Source organism: Lissotriton vulgaris, chromosome 10, assembly GCF_964263255.1.
Source record: "Lissotriton vulgaris chromosome 10, aLisVul1.2, whole genome shotgun sequence".
Classification (NCBI taxonomy): Eukaryota; Metazoa; Chordata; class Amphibia; order Caudata; family Salamandridae; genus Lissotriton; species Lissotriton vulgaris.
Window position 1 is genome coordinate 74,016,746 of NC_141698.1, and position 17,462 is coordinate 74,034,207.

General features: G+C 41.6%; 1 protein-coding gene across 1 annotated transcript in view; it reads left to right on the forward strand.

The window, feature by feature from the left end:
- Window positions 1-17,462, forward strand: part of LOC147684693 (uncharacterized) — a 207,340-nt gene that overhangs the window by 76,863 nt on the left and 113,015 nt on the right. The window lies entirely within an intron of this gene.

Genomic DNA, 17,462 nt, shown 5'->3' on the forward strand with positions numbered 1-17,462 from the left:
CTATCTATGACCTGAGATGAGCCTTGAAAAGAGTAGACCTGTTCTTTCTTGTACCCAGGACCAAGAAATGGACTCCAAGAATCATAGGGTTGACATCCTATTTAAGCTAAAAGGACACAAAAAGCTACATGAGTCCTTTTCCTACAACTGCCGAGCTGACCAGTGGCCACAGGACTGGGACTGGACCCTGATGTTTTGCTTTTGCCTAACATCCTTCAAGTCTCTAAGTGCCTCTAGTAAGGTCCTGGGGTGCTTTAGTAGTGTACTCCTACAGTGGATTGGTTACACAAAAACCCAAAATCAGCAGGTAATGTCTTTAACCAGGACATTCCTGGTTGGTGTATTCTACTTGTGTTTCATTGTGATCTCTGCCTGTCGCAGGGATTCTGCGCCTATACAGAACTGTACATAGAGACTTAGAACCTCCGTGAATTAGGGTGTGCCAAAACTCACCTTAGTATCCAAAATCCTCTACCAGACTAGCAATCAGTGTCTCATTGGTACTAACATAACCCCAATGATTTAGACAACCCAGAACATGGACTTAGAACACCTCAGGTAACGTGGAACACATGAACACTCTTTCGTTATCCTAGCATATCAATCCAGAACGAGGAGTCAATGAGGACACTTGCGAGTTTGAAATGTTTATTTCTAATGCTGTGTTCTCAAAGGCAGTATCTTCGCTAATACAAGCAAACATATTATTAAGATCAAGGTTAACAACATAGTTACTATTCCATAAAATACAAAGGGAGAAAGCATGTTAAAAATGCTAAAGGAAACAGGTCTAAATAGAACCTTAGTTTACCCTCCCTAGCTAGTATATTATATTATATCTACAGAAGGTCTCTTTGGGTTTAGAAGGGCGGGCCCATACCTTTAGGTTCAGTGGAAATGGATCACATAATCTCCTACACCAACACTCTGCATACGGATATTCATCAAGTGTGTGTCTCCTGCCTTCCGCAGTGCAATATCATTTGCGCCTAAAACCAAAGATGGTCACAGCTGCATCCATATTATGTCTACTCTGTGCACTGATCAATCCAAATAATAAGCGCTGTGTTGAGATAACCTTGAAGGCCTCGGCACCCACTGTACAGACATAGCTTACCAAGCAAGACTGATATTATAAGCAAACATGTTATTCTCGTGTAAAGCAAAATACCTAACTAGGCGAAAAGCATTAATAACAAAATGTTTTGTGTGCAGAGGCAGTAGAAACGGAAAAATGGCGTTTAAAACTCTAACTAACACATGCCAACTTAACACAGTGCAAAGGCGAAACCCCTACACAAGACACCTTCCCTTCGATCCAAGCACTGATAGGACAAGTATAAAGGGGCAATTTAGGAACGCAGAGTTCAAGTTCGATAGTTCAAACACAAGTCTCCAATTTGGCACTTAAAAAATCGAAGGAGAGAAAAAAAATGCAATATTCCTGAAGAAACTCAGCATTGGACATTGATAAAGTCAATAGGCAATCTTTTTTGAAAAAATGAAAAAATCCTTTAGAGGGTTCAATTTTTTTTGTTTAATCAAACGAGATGTTCAGGTCAAAAACTTGAAACTGCAAACCCAGTTCATCCTAATAATGAATAGGCAAAATAAGCAGCAACAGCCTCCAACAGGAAGTCACTGTTATCATATGAAAACAGATCAGCCATCCAATTTAACAAAGGGAAAGAACATACATGCTCTTCGATTACCGGAGCCTCTTCCACCATCAGAGGACAACTCGGTGGGTTCTCGAGGAAACTGCGAGCCAAGAAATCTTGCGCCGCTGCGAACACATTCCAACGGCCCAGAACAACATGCATCGCTGCAAAGGCCATAATCCCTCCATCAGAACAAAGCAATTCATGAGCAACTAAGGGACTCATAAACTGATTATAATTAGGACTCCCGGTTTTCCGTATTTACGGATTTTTACATATAAATATAGACGGAAAAGTTTTTTTCCTTTGTCTATATTTATATGTAAAAGCGGAAAAATACGAGTAAATGAGTACATTTGGCGCTGCTGCCTTTGTTCAGAGTTGCCGTGCCTTGCTCAGATTCTGGGGATTCTTTCCAGTGACGTGGATTCCTTCCAGTGACGTTCTGTTGACCTATTGGCTCAGGGTCTTCAACTGAGCCAATCCCGGTTGTTTACAAGCATCACAGTGTGGACGTGCTAATACCTCCAGCCCCACTTGGTAACATCTGTCCTATATTTTGGGGGCTCACCTGCCTGTTTTCCCTATTTCCTGCACTACGGACCACCACGTTAGAAGACGCCTCCAGGGATCCAGGACTCCGCCGCTGTTACCCTGTGCCAGCTCCTTCCAGAGATCCAGAACTCCGCCGCCATTAGCCTGCGCCAGCTCCAGCTCCTTCCATTAAAAGTCGCTCCTGCCTCTCTCTTCCCCTTTGCAGCCTCGGGCTCCTGCCCTCCCGCCCCCACCCACGCAGCACCAGCTGTTCGCATCCCCTACAGAGCTATTCTTTCGGTTCACTCTTCTCTTTGTAAGGGCATCCCGTTAAAGGTCGCCATCGACATATGCTTTCATTGCGATTGTGGAATGAACCTTCCCAAACTTGTTGCCTTCCTGAGTTGAGCATCCCATTACAATTCTATTGCAGATTTGCCAATTAATTCTCTACGGCTGCAAGGCGAAAGCACACCAATCGATTCCAGAAATGCTTTTCAAAAACACGTTTGCGAGATATATTAACAGCGCTTGGAAACCAAGCCTGCACAGACGCGATATCGAGCACAAACAAGTCCACTGCAAACAAAACACCAAGTTACATGGATTCAAGCTCATACACATCTGTAACATGTTTAGTGGAGTTCTTGTACTTCATCGGAGGTGATTACTGCTCCTCTCAGGTCATGCCCATGAGCCGTGACGACCTCAGATAATATGGCCATTTCAGAGTGCGCAGAGGGCAGTCCTACGGTCTACGGACACTGATTTAATTCTTAACTTAGAGCTCAGATTCACATTTTAATTAAACACTTGGACCACTTGATGTATCAGCCTGTTATAAGAAGATCTGTTGCCATCCACCTCACAGATCGTAGGCAAATGACACACTTTAGCTTTCTTTTTTTCAAGTTTCTTCAATTAATGCCTCATTGCTCCATTAATCGCCGGAAGCTGGAACTGATCCCCCTTTGTGACCTTATGCTTCATCTGCATCCATTCCCCGAGAAATGTGCTTTACAATTTTATTCTAATTTCTTTTAATGTGCGTATGTACTGCCACAACGTAATGAAGTGTATGTCACAACGAATAGCCACAGTATCCATATTACTTATGTAAGCACGTTTCACAGCAGAGAATATAGCCCTGAACACGTGCCAAAGAGAGACTTCCTGACCCGCATTAAATTATCCCATTGCATCAACTGGCATATCTACAGCTCTAGTCATCTTGCAGAGAGCCCATTTTGGTTGGGTACAAGTGTATATGGTAAACATTTCTCCAAAGCCATTAAATGCAGGCAGTTGACTGGCAGCGTGGGCTCAGGGAGAGGAAGTACTACCTCAGGCTTAGGCCTCTCTAGAAACAGAACTGCAGGCTACAATTCCCATTTCAGGAGATGGTAATTGCAGCCTGCAGTTCTGTCCCATGGGAACGCTATGCACATGCCAGGTGCCTTGCTGTCATCAGGGCCAGACCGTTGCGTTTAGGCCCCCTGTCAAGGCATTTATTTATTTATGCATTTTTATATTGCGCAGACTTTACCCGAGGGTGTCAGAGCGCTTCACAATAGGAACAGTAACATTACAAGAGCAAACGTTACGTTACATGAGGAAAAAGTGACAATTGTGCAAGTAACAACAGTTTTGAATCTCTTGGCCATTCTAGTGTCATCAGCAAATATTGAACGGGTTTTCAGTGATCTTCATTTCATTAACAAACCAGAAAGAGCCTCAATGTCTGCAAAGTCTCTTGAAATGCACATGTGCTTGTACTACAATGGCAAAGTTTTCAGATGAATGTATTGTGTTGACCAATAACAACCCGACGCTGGCGTGCATTGTCAATTTAAATAAATGAGGAAAAATACTAGCTGTAGTGGCGTCTTTTGCGTGTGGCAAAAATAAATGTGGATAAATACAGAAAAAATGCCCCAAAAATAAATATGGATAAATACAGACGGAAATGGTCAAAAACTAAATAGCATAAAACCGGGAGCCTTAATTATAATCCACTTCGGGAGATACCGTATTGCAGAGACACAAATCCAGGGCCCATTCAAAATCGCCACTCAGGCAATGGAAAACAGGCTGAATGCATGTAAAGTAGGAAAATCGAAACGATAATCCATATGCTGCACTCAGTGTGGCAAGCGGCAGCGCACCATAGTACTCAAGCATCCGGGCGCGAAGAAGCCCTAGCCGAGACAGCCCGTCTTGCAACACAGGATGTGCATCCATTTTGAAATAGACAGAACAGCAATAGTACGCCAGCTGCAAGAGCCAGTAGCAAGGGAAATCCACCAAACAGGCTGGAGAAAATAGAATGGAAGAAAGCTGGAATGAGTCCGAAAATATTTTGGACGGAAGTCAATAAGTCACTGCTTACAACTTTAAAAAAGTGAGCCAGCCCCGAAGTGGAGGACACATTGAAGATTGTATGAATTAATTCACCGAAGTGCAAGGGCAGATCAGTGTTTAACAAGGCATGTACTTCTGTGCGGGTGTTAGCCACGTGAAGGACAAATGTTTCACGCGCAGATGTGAGGGCAACTTCTTTCTGGGACAATAGAGCTCTTATGCGACTCTTTTTATTGAACTCCGCCTTCAAGGTCGGAATCCTAGGCCAGATGGAAACATCAAGTTTCCCATGTGGGGGAGGATACATTACTTTCTTGCAACAAATTACACGTTCACTGACTGTAACAACATAAGCAATCTCTTTAATAAACCCACAGCAATCCTCATTGTTTAAAAGTAAAGAACTCCTGTTAGCCAGCAATGTGAATGTGGGAACTATTGCAGGCACGGGTGTACCTTTCAAAACACAGGCTAAATTAGGGTCGTCTTGGTTGCAAGAGCCATGTATTTGGATATGTCGACACATTAAGGAATTATCTGCTGCTTCAGTGCATTCCTCACCATTTAAATAAACTTGTCTTCCTTCCCTAAGACATCTGTATGTAAAAGAAAGCGACCAGGCTTCATGGAGATAAGAACTTCCTAGAGGCTCATATCTGCCAATGTCAAAGTACTTTACACAATTCATAAATGCAAATAAAGGAAAAGGAAGAGTAATCAAACCATGAATAAGCCAAGTAGCAGCCTTTGCTTCAGCCACAGAAAATGGTAAAGGTTCTAACTTCTCAATGTGCAACATGGAAAAAGAAGCATCCTTCATTGATAGTAAGCGTTGCTTGTCAGTCAAATTAAAGTGGGCAAACAAGGCAGACGTGGCATGGCACCTTAGAGGCTTTAAGTGTCTGCAAGGTCCATGCAAACTGCATAATGGAAAGTAATTGATTTTGACCATGGTACAGGGTAGATACCTCATCTTGCACAATATCTACAACTGATGACACAATATTATCTAACGTGTAAATGCGAGAAGAGAGTGTGTTAATGCTGTTGTCTACAACTGCTAGCACTTTTTCTAAATTAGCTTGATCAATAGCCCTAAGGCGGGTAGCCGCCTCAATCTGGGAAGCTTTCCAAATTTCATTATAAACAGCATATATCCATCTTTTTGGTCTACCTTTAGCTGGGCCTTTAATAAAATCATTCAGATCAACATCATCAGTCAGTTGAGATAAATGCAGATTAACTGACGCCAAGGTAGAATGTCTGAGCCAGTTCTGACACAATTTTCCCACAGAGTAGGTAGTAACAGAATGGCCACTTTAAAAACAGGGATCTACCCTGACCTGTGTATAGCCGGGAGCTAAACCCAGAAAACGATGCTGGCATGATTCAGCACTTCTGTGCCAGAGCAACCAGCCTTCAGGATCCAAACTGGATATGTTAAAGAAGGAATTCATTAACAGAGTTTGTAACTCTCTATTGGAATATTTAGTAAAATTACCCCAACCGGAATATTCCTCTAAGTCAGGAAAGGAAGGAGCATTCAATCTTTTAGGAGTAGCCAATCCAAAGCATGTTGTTTGTGAAATAGTGGAATTCAAAAACAACATATGGTTCGGGATGAGGCATGCTCGGTGCAAAGCCTCTGTGCCTTGCACTTGCCAACTTTTAGAACCCCAAACTGATTTAAGGTCAATTGTATCCTTCTACAACTTGTAGCCCCCAACAGCCAACTGGTCTAGAAAGGACTTCGAATACAGTCATTTAGTATCGGTAAGTCTAACTTTGGAAATTGACTTTTCAGCCATTTTAAAATAAAAGGCTTTAGGATTAGACTGATTAAAATCTGTAAAGTAAGTGAACCTTTTCAAAAAGCATAATTGCCTTGTTTAGGGGCTGGACAGTGTTCCCCCTGGGTGTAATTTACAGTGAGTCTCCTGGTATTAGCTTTATGCAGGTAGTGATTGCCAAATTTTGATAACAATACAAATCACCCTAATTTGCAGACTCCAAGTACAAATCTTCAGCATCAAAGGCAGCATAATATTTCAAATCAGAGAACAATGATTCAACGGCCTGAACATCCCAATCATCAGAACGTATATTTTGTTTAACCACCTCCCCCATTGACACTCTAAGCACATTGGGGACATTTATAACCTCAGTGGGCCCATGAATTTGAAATCGAACCGCATCCCACACAATCCCATCTAGGACAGGCCAAGATGTGATGTTAACAAAAACTAAGTTTGCACTCTGTGCGATGAGGAATGGGGATCCAAAGTTCCATTGACATGTCGAATGTCAGTTCTCTCCTAGACATAGTGTCCATTGACCAGACGGAAAAGATAAAACACAAAACCAATTGTCATAAAAAGGTAAATCGAAAAAAGCACCATCCAAACATAAGTCCAAGGGAGAATCAAAAAAAAATTTTTAAACAGTCTTACCAAATCAGAAATTTTCGAGGGCTTATTAGAAGTGTGTGATACAGTGCCAAATGAAAATCTGTAATCTGTAGCCAAGCGAGTTTGCAAATCAGGCATCGATAAGTCAGTAGGATAAGTATAGTCAGTTTCATCATGTTGAGTACCAGGCAGTACACTCAATAAAGGATTGGAAATTACAGGCAACTCGAGAGCAACATCAGGCGCAGGATTGGAAACCGGGGCCAAAACAGAATTTTTCAAGATCGAAGAACACAAGACTGCCGGTGTCATACTAAGAAGAATCGGACACTCTGTGTATTTTGACATTGTCAATGGAGATGTACCTGTTCTCCTTACGACCTGGAAGTGGTGGTAAATTGACTCTTCTTGTGCCCTTCACACCAAGCACTGGAACCGGAGCTGGATAAGAGGGACCAAATTCTTTCTTGTTATCGATCTTCTCACAAACTAATTCTCCAACTTGGGGTAGCCAGCCAACTACTGGGATCTGCAACGCATCATCCGAGGTGGAGGGCAAATGTTCCTTTGCAAGACTGTCTCTTGTCTTTTGTAGATCCTGTAAAACATTGCAATGTTCATCTACGCCTGAGCCACCGAGTCTAGACCGTCAAGGTCCGGTACATACATCTTGATACCAAAGAGCATTTTGTATGGGGTCCGCGCACCCAGAGACCTTCTAGGGAGATTATTAAGAGTACGCTGTACACCATTGAGATGAGCCAGCCAGTTCCTGCCAGTACCTATAACTCGGGCATCAAAGACTGCTTTAATTCTCGGTTCATTCGTTCCACAACACTATTACCCTCAGGTCTGTATGGAGACGAAAACTTGACTTGTACCCCCAAAGTCATGGCATCCTTATACGCCTTAGAGGCGAAAGCCGGACCCTGATCCGAATGGAAGGTACCACAGGCAAAAATCCCTACAAAGATACGCAAGTCTCTTATGACAGTCCGTGAATCAGCTCTGCGGTGCGGCCAGACCCACACAAAGCGTGTCCATGAATCAACTGCTACTAAGATGTACTTATACGCAATATCAGAAGAAAAGGGACCGCAGTGATCTAAATAAACACACCCAAGGGGTTTATTAGAAATGTACAACTGAGTCTGAGGCGGACGCGCAACAGTTGAAGGCTTAATCTGCTGGCATATGTCACATTGAAGGACATAATCACACGTCTGTTTGTACAGTCCCCGCCACCAGAAACGTTGTTGTAACTGAGCTACAGTAGCCGAAGCGCCCGCATGCGCAGACGCAACACCTTCATGGGCTGTGGTAATCAGAGTAGGCCTGCGGTCCGCGTTGGGAAGCAATCTCTCACCAACGTCAGGAATTTTCACATAAGGAACTTTATCAGGACTTAAGTGGTATGAATACTTTGAAGGGAATCCTTTTGGATATTTATCTCCCTTCTCAGTTGCAGCAACAGCTGCCAAGAAATCATCATCAATCTTACTTTTGGATAGTGTAACTGCTGCAACCAAATATGTCGATACTGCTGATTTTGCTGCCTCATCGGCAAGCGAATTGACAACAGCGTGGACTCCCACGCGCTGATGATCGAGAGTATGAATCACAAAAACGAGTGGCAACTGCTCTTTAAGCTCAGCCACTCGGACCCAGATCATTTTATGTTTTATTGTGCTACCCTTGGAATCACGAAAATCATTCTGAATCCAATCATTGTAAGACTGGACACAGTAGTAGGAATCACTCACAATAAGAGTTGACACACCAGGATCAGCGTACTCCAATGCAAGCATCAGAGTATGTACCTCTGCCAATTGTGCGGTGCAGTCCCCTAGAGTCTGCGTGTGCACAACCCTGGACTTGAACTTGTCATTCACCATGGCACCCACCACAATAGCGCAAACGGAAACGTATGCGTGCTTAGACCCATGTGCAACCTGCGCTGAACCATCAGTGTATATGATGCAATGGAAGTCCTCCAAAGGCCGCATAGCCAAAGGTGCGGGATGAACAAATTCATACTGCAAAAACTCATGTGACTGTAAGGAGGCATCAAAAATAAACGTGACATCCGGAGACGTCAAAGATGCTGCCCATTGAATCCACCGAGGGTGCAAAGCTTTTGAATTTGGTACACTGGCTTTCGTCACTGCCTCTAATGCAGGAAACGGGGTTACAACCAACATCCGTTTTTCCTGCGACAGTGCACGTTCCTTGAGAATCGCCATTTGCACTGCTGTCAAAACTTTTTCCACAGAGGAAAACCGCATTTCAGCCGAAGTGTACAAGTGTGACTTGTTAGCAATAGGTACTGTGTCTCCTTCGCTAAAAGTAAGGTACGTGAAACCCACCACCCCAGGGATGATTCTTATCACCAGGTTGGTGTGGTTATCACGGGTCAGTAAGAATTTAGATTCTAGAAGATCAGCTTGCAAAGATTGCAAAATAGCTGAATGTTCCGGCAGCCAGCAAGATTTGGTAAAAGTAGGTTGTATCAGAGCATACAAAGGCTTGATACGCTGGGCATATTCGGGAATATAAGTACGCCCAAAATTCTAAAATCCCAGCAAGGACTGTAATTTTTTAAGCCAAACTTCAGAAAAAACTCCAACGCATCCAAAACGCCTCAGCCAGACTCATACTAGACATCCCCCGTCAAGCTCACATTTCCAGTCACCTGAAAGACCTCCACTGGCTTCCCGTCAATAAGAGAATAACGTTCCGTCTCCTCACCCGCGCACACAAAGCCCTCTACGACTTAGGACCCGAATGCCTCAACACACGCCTGTCCTTTTACACCCCCACCCGCCAACTACGATCGTCCAATCAAGCCATCGCCGCAATCCCACGCATCCATAAATCCACCATGGGGGGAAGATCCTTCTCCTACTTAGCGGCCAAATCCTGGAATTCTCTCCCCACCCACCTTCGCCTCACACAAAACCACCTCTCCTTCAGAAAACAACTAAAAACTTGGATATTCGACAAATAAAATACCCCCTTCCCTCAAGGGCCTTGAGACCCTCTGGGTGAGTAGTGCGCTATACAAATGTTTAACTTGAACTTGAACTTGAACATTTCTCCAAGAAGTGAGAAGCCAGTCCTCGACCTTCATTGTTGAGCGTAGCCCAGGAACAACACTGTTTACTCCGCAATGTGGGACTTTGCAAAGTTAAACTTGTAACCGAAGTCCACAAAGTTACAAATTATGTGGTCAACGCGACACAGATGCGCCCAAAGTTCGTCGTCAGTCTGATATATGTCATCCACACACGAACACACATCCGTGTCTATCCTCTCCAAGAGAGAGACAATACGAGCAGCAAACACGCCTGAACTATTCTTATAGCCCATAGGTAAACGTCGATACTGGCGCTATTTGCCGCCACAGGTAAAACTAGTCCACTGGGAACTCAGTCCGTCTAAATTGTGGGCAAAAAAAACAGAAATGTCAAGTGTGGTTTTAAAACATTTCCGCACAAGACTATCAACTAAAGCAGAGCCGTGCATATTCTGGACTGCACAGGTACGGCAATGCGAGTTCAATTGCCGGTAATCCAATACCAAACGGTACGAACCATCAGGCTTGGTCACAGTAAAAAGAGGGTTATTCATCGGTGACAAACAAGTTTCAATCACACCTTGATATTCCAATTGTTCAAGGATTTCCGCGACGAAAGCCTTAGCTCCACGCCGGATGGGATATTGAGGTTGAGGCTGTGGCATAGACCGTAAAGGAATCTCGTGGTGTGGGGAAAATTTATCCCAACCACATTGTATACGGTACAAAGCCGGCACAAGAGCTTTAGCCCACTCTTCTGCAAAATTCAGCACATGCTCTTTCGAGACCGTGTGCGCGAAACTAGGGAGGATTACCTCCTCCCCTCTCTGAGCTGTGAGCACTAAAGGTGGGGACCAGTCAGCCTCTGCTAACAAAATATCATATGTAGTCGTAAGATTTTCCCAAAACACCCCTTTGATTGTACGTTGTATGTCACCTTCAATTAAAAGGACTATTTCATAAAGTCTATCAGGGGGAGCTACTCTGGTATCAGCCGTCTCCACAACAACATATCGATCAGTCGCTGTCTCCTTCAGTAGCGGACGCAGGGCCTCTCGCACTACGGTAATCTCCGCCGCGCTGTCCAGCAAGGTCAGAGCCCATGTCTGATTCCAAAGCTGCGTTCTCACTATCTGTGGCATATCTCGCTGTTAAAGCGGCAACTTTCTTATTCTGAAACTGGGGTCTCTTCCGTGTTGAATCGTCCTGCTTGCCTTTACCGTCTTTTGGGCGTGGCTGGGCGCGTCCTTGCTGGCCACCCCGACCTCAGGCGCCTCCTCCACCACCGGTCGATGAGGCCGATGAGTCCTGAAAAGAACGAGGAGAGCGTTGTTCAGAAATCTGAAAAAGATCAGGTGATTTTATCGTCGCGCGATCGCGCAAGTCATGAATACGTTCTGTAGGCGCAGGCACTGGTGATGCAGGACGAAACTCCTGTTTCTGCTGTTGTTTACCCTGTTTTTGTTTTTTCGGCCATTTAGTTTTTTGGACTTGGGCTGATTGTCATTTTCTGATTTCGGTCCTTGGGGTTGCTTTTTCTCCTTAGTGGAAAAAGGCTTGAGACCCACGCTATTGCGGCCCACGGTTTTATAAGCCGCCACAATAATCCTCGCTAACTGTCGGGGTTTGTCGGCATCGGGAACGTGCCTGCAATGCATTGGACACCTGAAAGTTCACCGCATCCCCCTTGACATTCGCAAGTATGAGATCGGAAACTACATCAATGGAGCTGCATAGGCGCATACCCAATTCAACCGCTGCCTCAGGTCCGTGCTCATCTTGAACTCGCTTAATGACCATCGGAAGGACAGTCATAGACGAAGTGCCAAAGCACCTCGCATAACCTGCCGCAAAGATCTTCCCTCATGACTCACAGTCACCAATTTCTGGGGTCAAGTCCTTAGGCATGCTAATTGTCAGAATCCTGTGTTTTTCACCAGGAGTCGTGTTAGGAAATAATGCTTCCAGCTGGTCAAACTTCTCGGCAAGCCAGAAAGGAAATTCATCCTTATCCTGGGGGCGCTTGCCCATCACTGTATTGACCATTACAGGGCTAAGTTTCATTCCTCCCTGTCCAGCAGGAAGTGCCGCACCTTCTGGGCCCCCGCCCGGTAGATTGCGGTTAATTTACTGCACTAACGACCTAATTACATTAATTGTGACAGTATGTAACTGCCGCAAATCAGCAATGGCAACCGTTCCATGTCGAGGATGCGGTGTAAATCCAGCCAAAACAGGCCATGTAGCGCCTGGAATGGACAAAGGACCTAACCTCTGTGCCGTCAAGGAGTGGGGTAGGGCTCCATCAAACCAAACTTGGTGCTGCCAAGCATCAATCAGAACTTCCTGTGTACTATATGGAGCAAATACCTGCGGCACAGCGGTGTGAGTGTATGTGTCGAACACATTGGTATTAGCGTTCACAGCCGGGAAGGTCACCCACAAATAAAATATTTCGTATGGGTAAGCCACCTCTGCACTCACCACCATAATCACGGCCATGCCATCCACGGGGACATGATAATTCTGCAAGTGATTGCGCACCGCAATGCGACTATATTGCGGAATGTCCAGCGCGGCCATAGCGACACAGAAAGAGAAAGGTACAACAAAAAGTACGTAGCACAACTGGGTAGTAATTCAAGGAAACCGTTTAGAAAGAATCAAGCTTGAAAGGACCTATATTAATATAGGTAGGCTTGTCCGACACCATGGTTTTCCGGAAACAATAGCGAAGGGTGTTAAGGACCGATATAAGTACTACTCAAGTGTCACGTAATAAGACCACCAACGGTTGGGCACCATGTCGCAGGGATTCTGCTCCTACACTGGACTGTGCATAGAGACTTAGAACCTCAGTGAATTAGGGTGTGCCAAATCTCACCTTAGTATACAAAATCCCCTACCAGACTAGCAATCAGTGTCTCATTGGTACTAACATAACCCCAATGATTTAGACAACCCAGAACATGGACTTAGAACACCTCAGGTAACGTGGAACACATGAACACTCTTTCGTTATCCTAGCATATCAATCCAGAACGAGGAGTCAATGAGGACACGTGCGAGTTTGAAATGTTTATTTCTAATGCAGTGTTCTCAAACGCAGTATCTTCGCTAATACAAGCAAACATATTATTAAGATCAAGGTTAACAACATAGTTACTATTCCATAAAATACAAAGGGAGAAAGCATGTTAAAAATGCTAAATTAAACAGGTCTAAATAGAACCTTAGCTTACCCTCCCTAGCTAGTATATTATATTATATCTACAGAAGGTCTCTTTGGGTTTAGAAGGGCAGGCCCATACCTTTATGTTCAGTGGAAATGCATCACATCATCTCCTACACCAACACTTTGCATACGGATATTCATCAAGTGTGTGTCTCCTGCCTTCCGCAGTGCAATATAATTTGCGCCTAAAACCAAAGTTGGCCACAGCTGCATCCATATTAGGTCTACTCTGTGCGCTGATCAATACAGACAATAAGCGCTGTGTTGAGATAACCTTGAAGGCCTCGGCACCCACTGTACAGACATAGCTTACCAAGCAAGACTGATATTATAAGCAAACATGTTATTCCGGTGTAAAGCAAAATACCTAACTAGGCGAAAAGCATTAATAACAAAATGTGTCGTGTGCAGAGGCAGTAGGAAAGGAAAAATGGCGTTTAAAACTCTAACTAACACATGCCAACCTAACACAGTGCAAAGGCGAAACCCATACACAAGACATGCCCAATTGCGCCTAAGTCCTGGACTATTGCAGCCATTGACTATCATTGTAACTATATGCTTCTTGGCGCTATTCCTACTTAAAACATTTAAAAAATCATATCTCTGGGTCTCCTTTTGGAATTTTTGTCATTTTCATGACATTTTGTTTCTTAAATTCTATTCTAATCTAATTTGGTTTGAGATTTGTATTGTTTCGCATTTCAACTTTATTATTGTTTGTTACTTTATAAATACTTTATATATTGCTCTAAGTCAAGCCTGTCTGCTCTGTGCCATAGCTTCCAGGGGGTGGAGCCCCAGTTAGTGTAGTGATATGGAAGGTTCACCCTACAATGGTTGTGATTGTTCAATTGTACCTTTTGGAAGACCTAAGGGCCTTATTTATAGCTGAAGGGACTGAACATGCCCACATTTTGAAGGAAACTCTAAATATGAAGTAGAATCCACTGGCAGCATTTCCTCTTCCACAGGGATATTATAATGGAGGAAACTCAGCCGATGGATTCTACAATGTATTTAAACTTTCTGCTAGAAACTAAGTTGAAGGAATTGGAGAAACATTGCACTAAATGAAAATTGAGTAACATAACATCATTACATGATAATATGGCACTTTGTCATTGGCAATTGAGCTGAGATGGTATTAGGACAAAATATTGAGTGGTAAATCAAGAAGCAGAAATATCGGAAATACAATATCATGATACAGACATATCGTGTTGCAAGAATATCAATGACAAGAATATCGTTTTTTGAGGTAATGAATATAATTTTAAATAAAATCAATGATTTCATATCTTTTTCAGTAATATGGTGGTTTAAAAATATCATTTTAAAATTATTTTAATGTGTTTTAATTGGTATATTCATTTCATGTGTTACAATTATTTATATAAATGTTAGTCATTTGTTTAAAATATAGCTTGTCATTTTAAGTGAGTTAGAATTTTTGTTTTTAATTTTTAATAGGAATTTGTAGTATTGTAGCAGGTTGGTAGGTTTGTAGGGGGATAGGGTGGAACGTTAATTAGGTAATATTTAAATATACATTATTTTATACATTTTATTTAATGATATTATTGATATTGATTATGTAAATTATGCACTACTGATTTATTTTTGGTATATATTATTGATGGGCTGTTAGGTTTGTAGGGTATACGGTGGGAAGTAGTAATAATTCATTAACAATTAATTCTTAATTCTTAATTATTTAACTGATATTGCATTATGTAATGTATGAAATACCTATATATTTTACTTATATTTTAGTTGCGGGTGCTAGGTTTGTAGGGGTCTAGGGTGGGAAGTTTTTTAAGTAATAAGTAATTAAAAATGTACTATTGTTAATACATTTTTTGATTACTTTTATTTATGAAAAAATTGAATAATGATTTATCTTACTTATATTTTAGTTGCTAGTTGCTAGATGCTAGGTTTGTAGGAGTATACTGCAAGAAGTTAATTAAATAATTACTAATAATTATTAAAATGTATTTGTGAATAAAAATGTTTATTGATTGTTAAATATGTAAATTATTGAATATTGATTTATTTTTATTATATTTTAGTTGAGGTTTGCTAGGTTTGTAGAGGGGCGAGGGTGAGAAGGTAATTAAGTAATAATTAAAAATCAATCAATTATTAGTTAATTATTTACCAGATTTTTAATATGTTAATTCATTAATTCTTATTTTTTTAGTTATATTTTAGGTGTAGACTGTTGAGTTTGTAGCTGTATAGAGTTTGAACTTAATTAATAACTGAATAACAATTATTTAATATTGGTAATTATTGAATTGCAATTATTTAAATGGATTATTGTTTTTATTTTTTAAATAAATATATATACATATTTTTCCTGTTAACTAATCATTTTTATATTAACAGTTTCATATTTTTTCTACATTCCTGGGATTACTATTATATGTAATGTGTTGACAGTGAAGTACTTTTCCTATTCTTGCTTAGACTGTCATAGAAATAGTAAAATTAAGCCCTCTGAAGTCCAGCACATTTCCTGCTGTTGCTCTGTTTGGAATGGGAATAATACATTTAACCCATCCGATGTCCTATCCTTTCCCTACTGTTGCACAGACTGGAGTGCTAATAGTACATTTTACCTCACTGAAGTCCGACACTTTCCCTTCTTTTTTGCTGTTTATATTGGAACTAGTACATTTAACCCATCCAAAGTTCAAAGCTTTTCCTACTGTTGCACACACTGAAGTAATAATAGTAAATTTGAATCCTCCTATGTCCCACACTTCCCCTCTGTGGCACTGTTTGGAGTGGTAATAGTAAATCTTACCTCACCGAAGTTCAACACTTTCCCTACTGTTGCACAGACTGGAGTTGGAATAGTAAATATAACCCCTCCAAGTCCAATGCTTTCCCTACTGTTTCACTGACTGGAGTGGGAATACAAAATGCTCCCCCTCCGAAGCCACACAGTTTTTCAACTGCTGCACTGTTTGTATTGGAAAAAGTAAATTTAAGGCCTCCGAAATCCAACGTTTTCACTGCTTTTTCAGAGACTGGAGTAGGAATAGTATATTTAATATTCTTGACTCCAATAGTTTTCATAATATTGGTAAAATAGATTTCATAGCATTCATTGATTGTTTTTTATATTGTATGTTATTTGTTGTTATTTCAAAATTTATGTTAATGTCTATAGATTTTTAGTAAATGACATTTTAGGGTTTTAAATTTGTAATATTTTTATTGTCTACAATAATTAATAAAGTGTTTCCTATTGAAGTGGTTATTTTATTGTGTATTTAGTATATATTATATCATTTAAATATATATATATATATATATATATATATATATATATATATATATATATATATATATATATATATATATATATATATATTCCATAGCAATACGTAAAAATATTAAAAAAATATGATGTATAATAAATATTTTTATTAATTTGATTACCCTATATTTATATATACACTAGCTGTACCCAGCCACGCGTTGCTGTGGATCAGTCTGGTTAAATAAAAGAGATAGAAAAGAGTATGCGCACGTTTCTAATATGTTTAATTTCACAATGCTTGTGGGTATACAATATGTTTTTGTCCATCCTAATATATGTAGACTATTGTCTATATGCGTCCCTTGTGTTTGTTGCGCAGCAACCAAATCGATAGGGTCTGTTCGGCCTTTCGATTAAAAAAACGCGCGTATTGGACACGCGTGTATTCAAATCCAATGATGTGTATATATAAACACGCACTAAAGTTGCAAAGTGAACCAACTCCTCCCCCCTCCATCCACCCACTTCCCGGTCTGCCATCCTGACACCAAACTGTCCATCCTAATATATGTCTCTATGCGTCCTTTCTTAAGTTGGCTAAGTGAACCAACTCCTCCCCCCTCCCTCCACCCACTTTCCGGTCTGACGCGCTAATGTTGCAAAGTGAACAAACTCCTCCCCCCTCCCTCCACCCACTACCTGGTCTGCCATTCTGACACCAACTGTCCATCCTAATCTACTTAGACTATTGTCTCTATTCGTCTTTTCTTAATGTTGCAAAGTGAACCAACTCCTCCCCCCTCCCTCCACCCACTTCCCGGTCTACCATCCTGACACCAACTGTCAATCCTAATATATGTAGACTATTGTCTATATGCGTCCCTTGTATTTGTTGCGCAGCAACCAAATC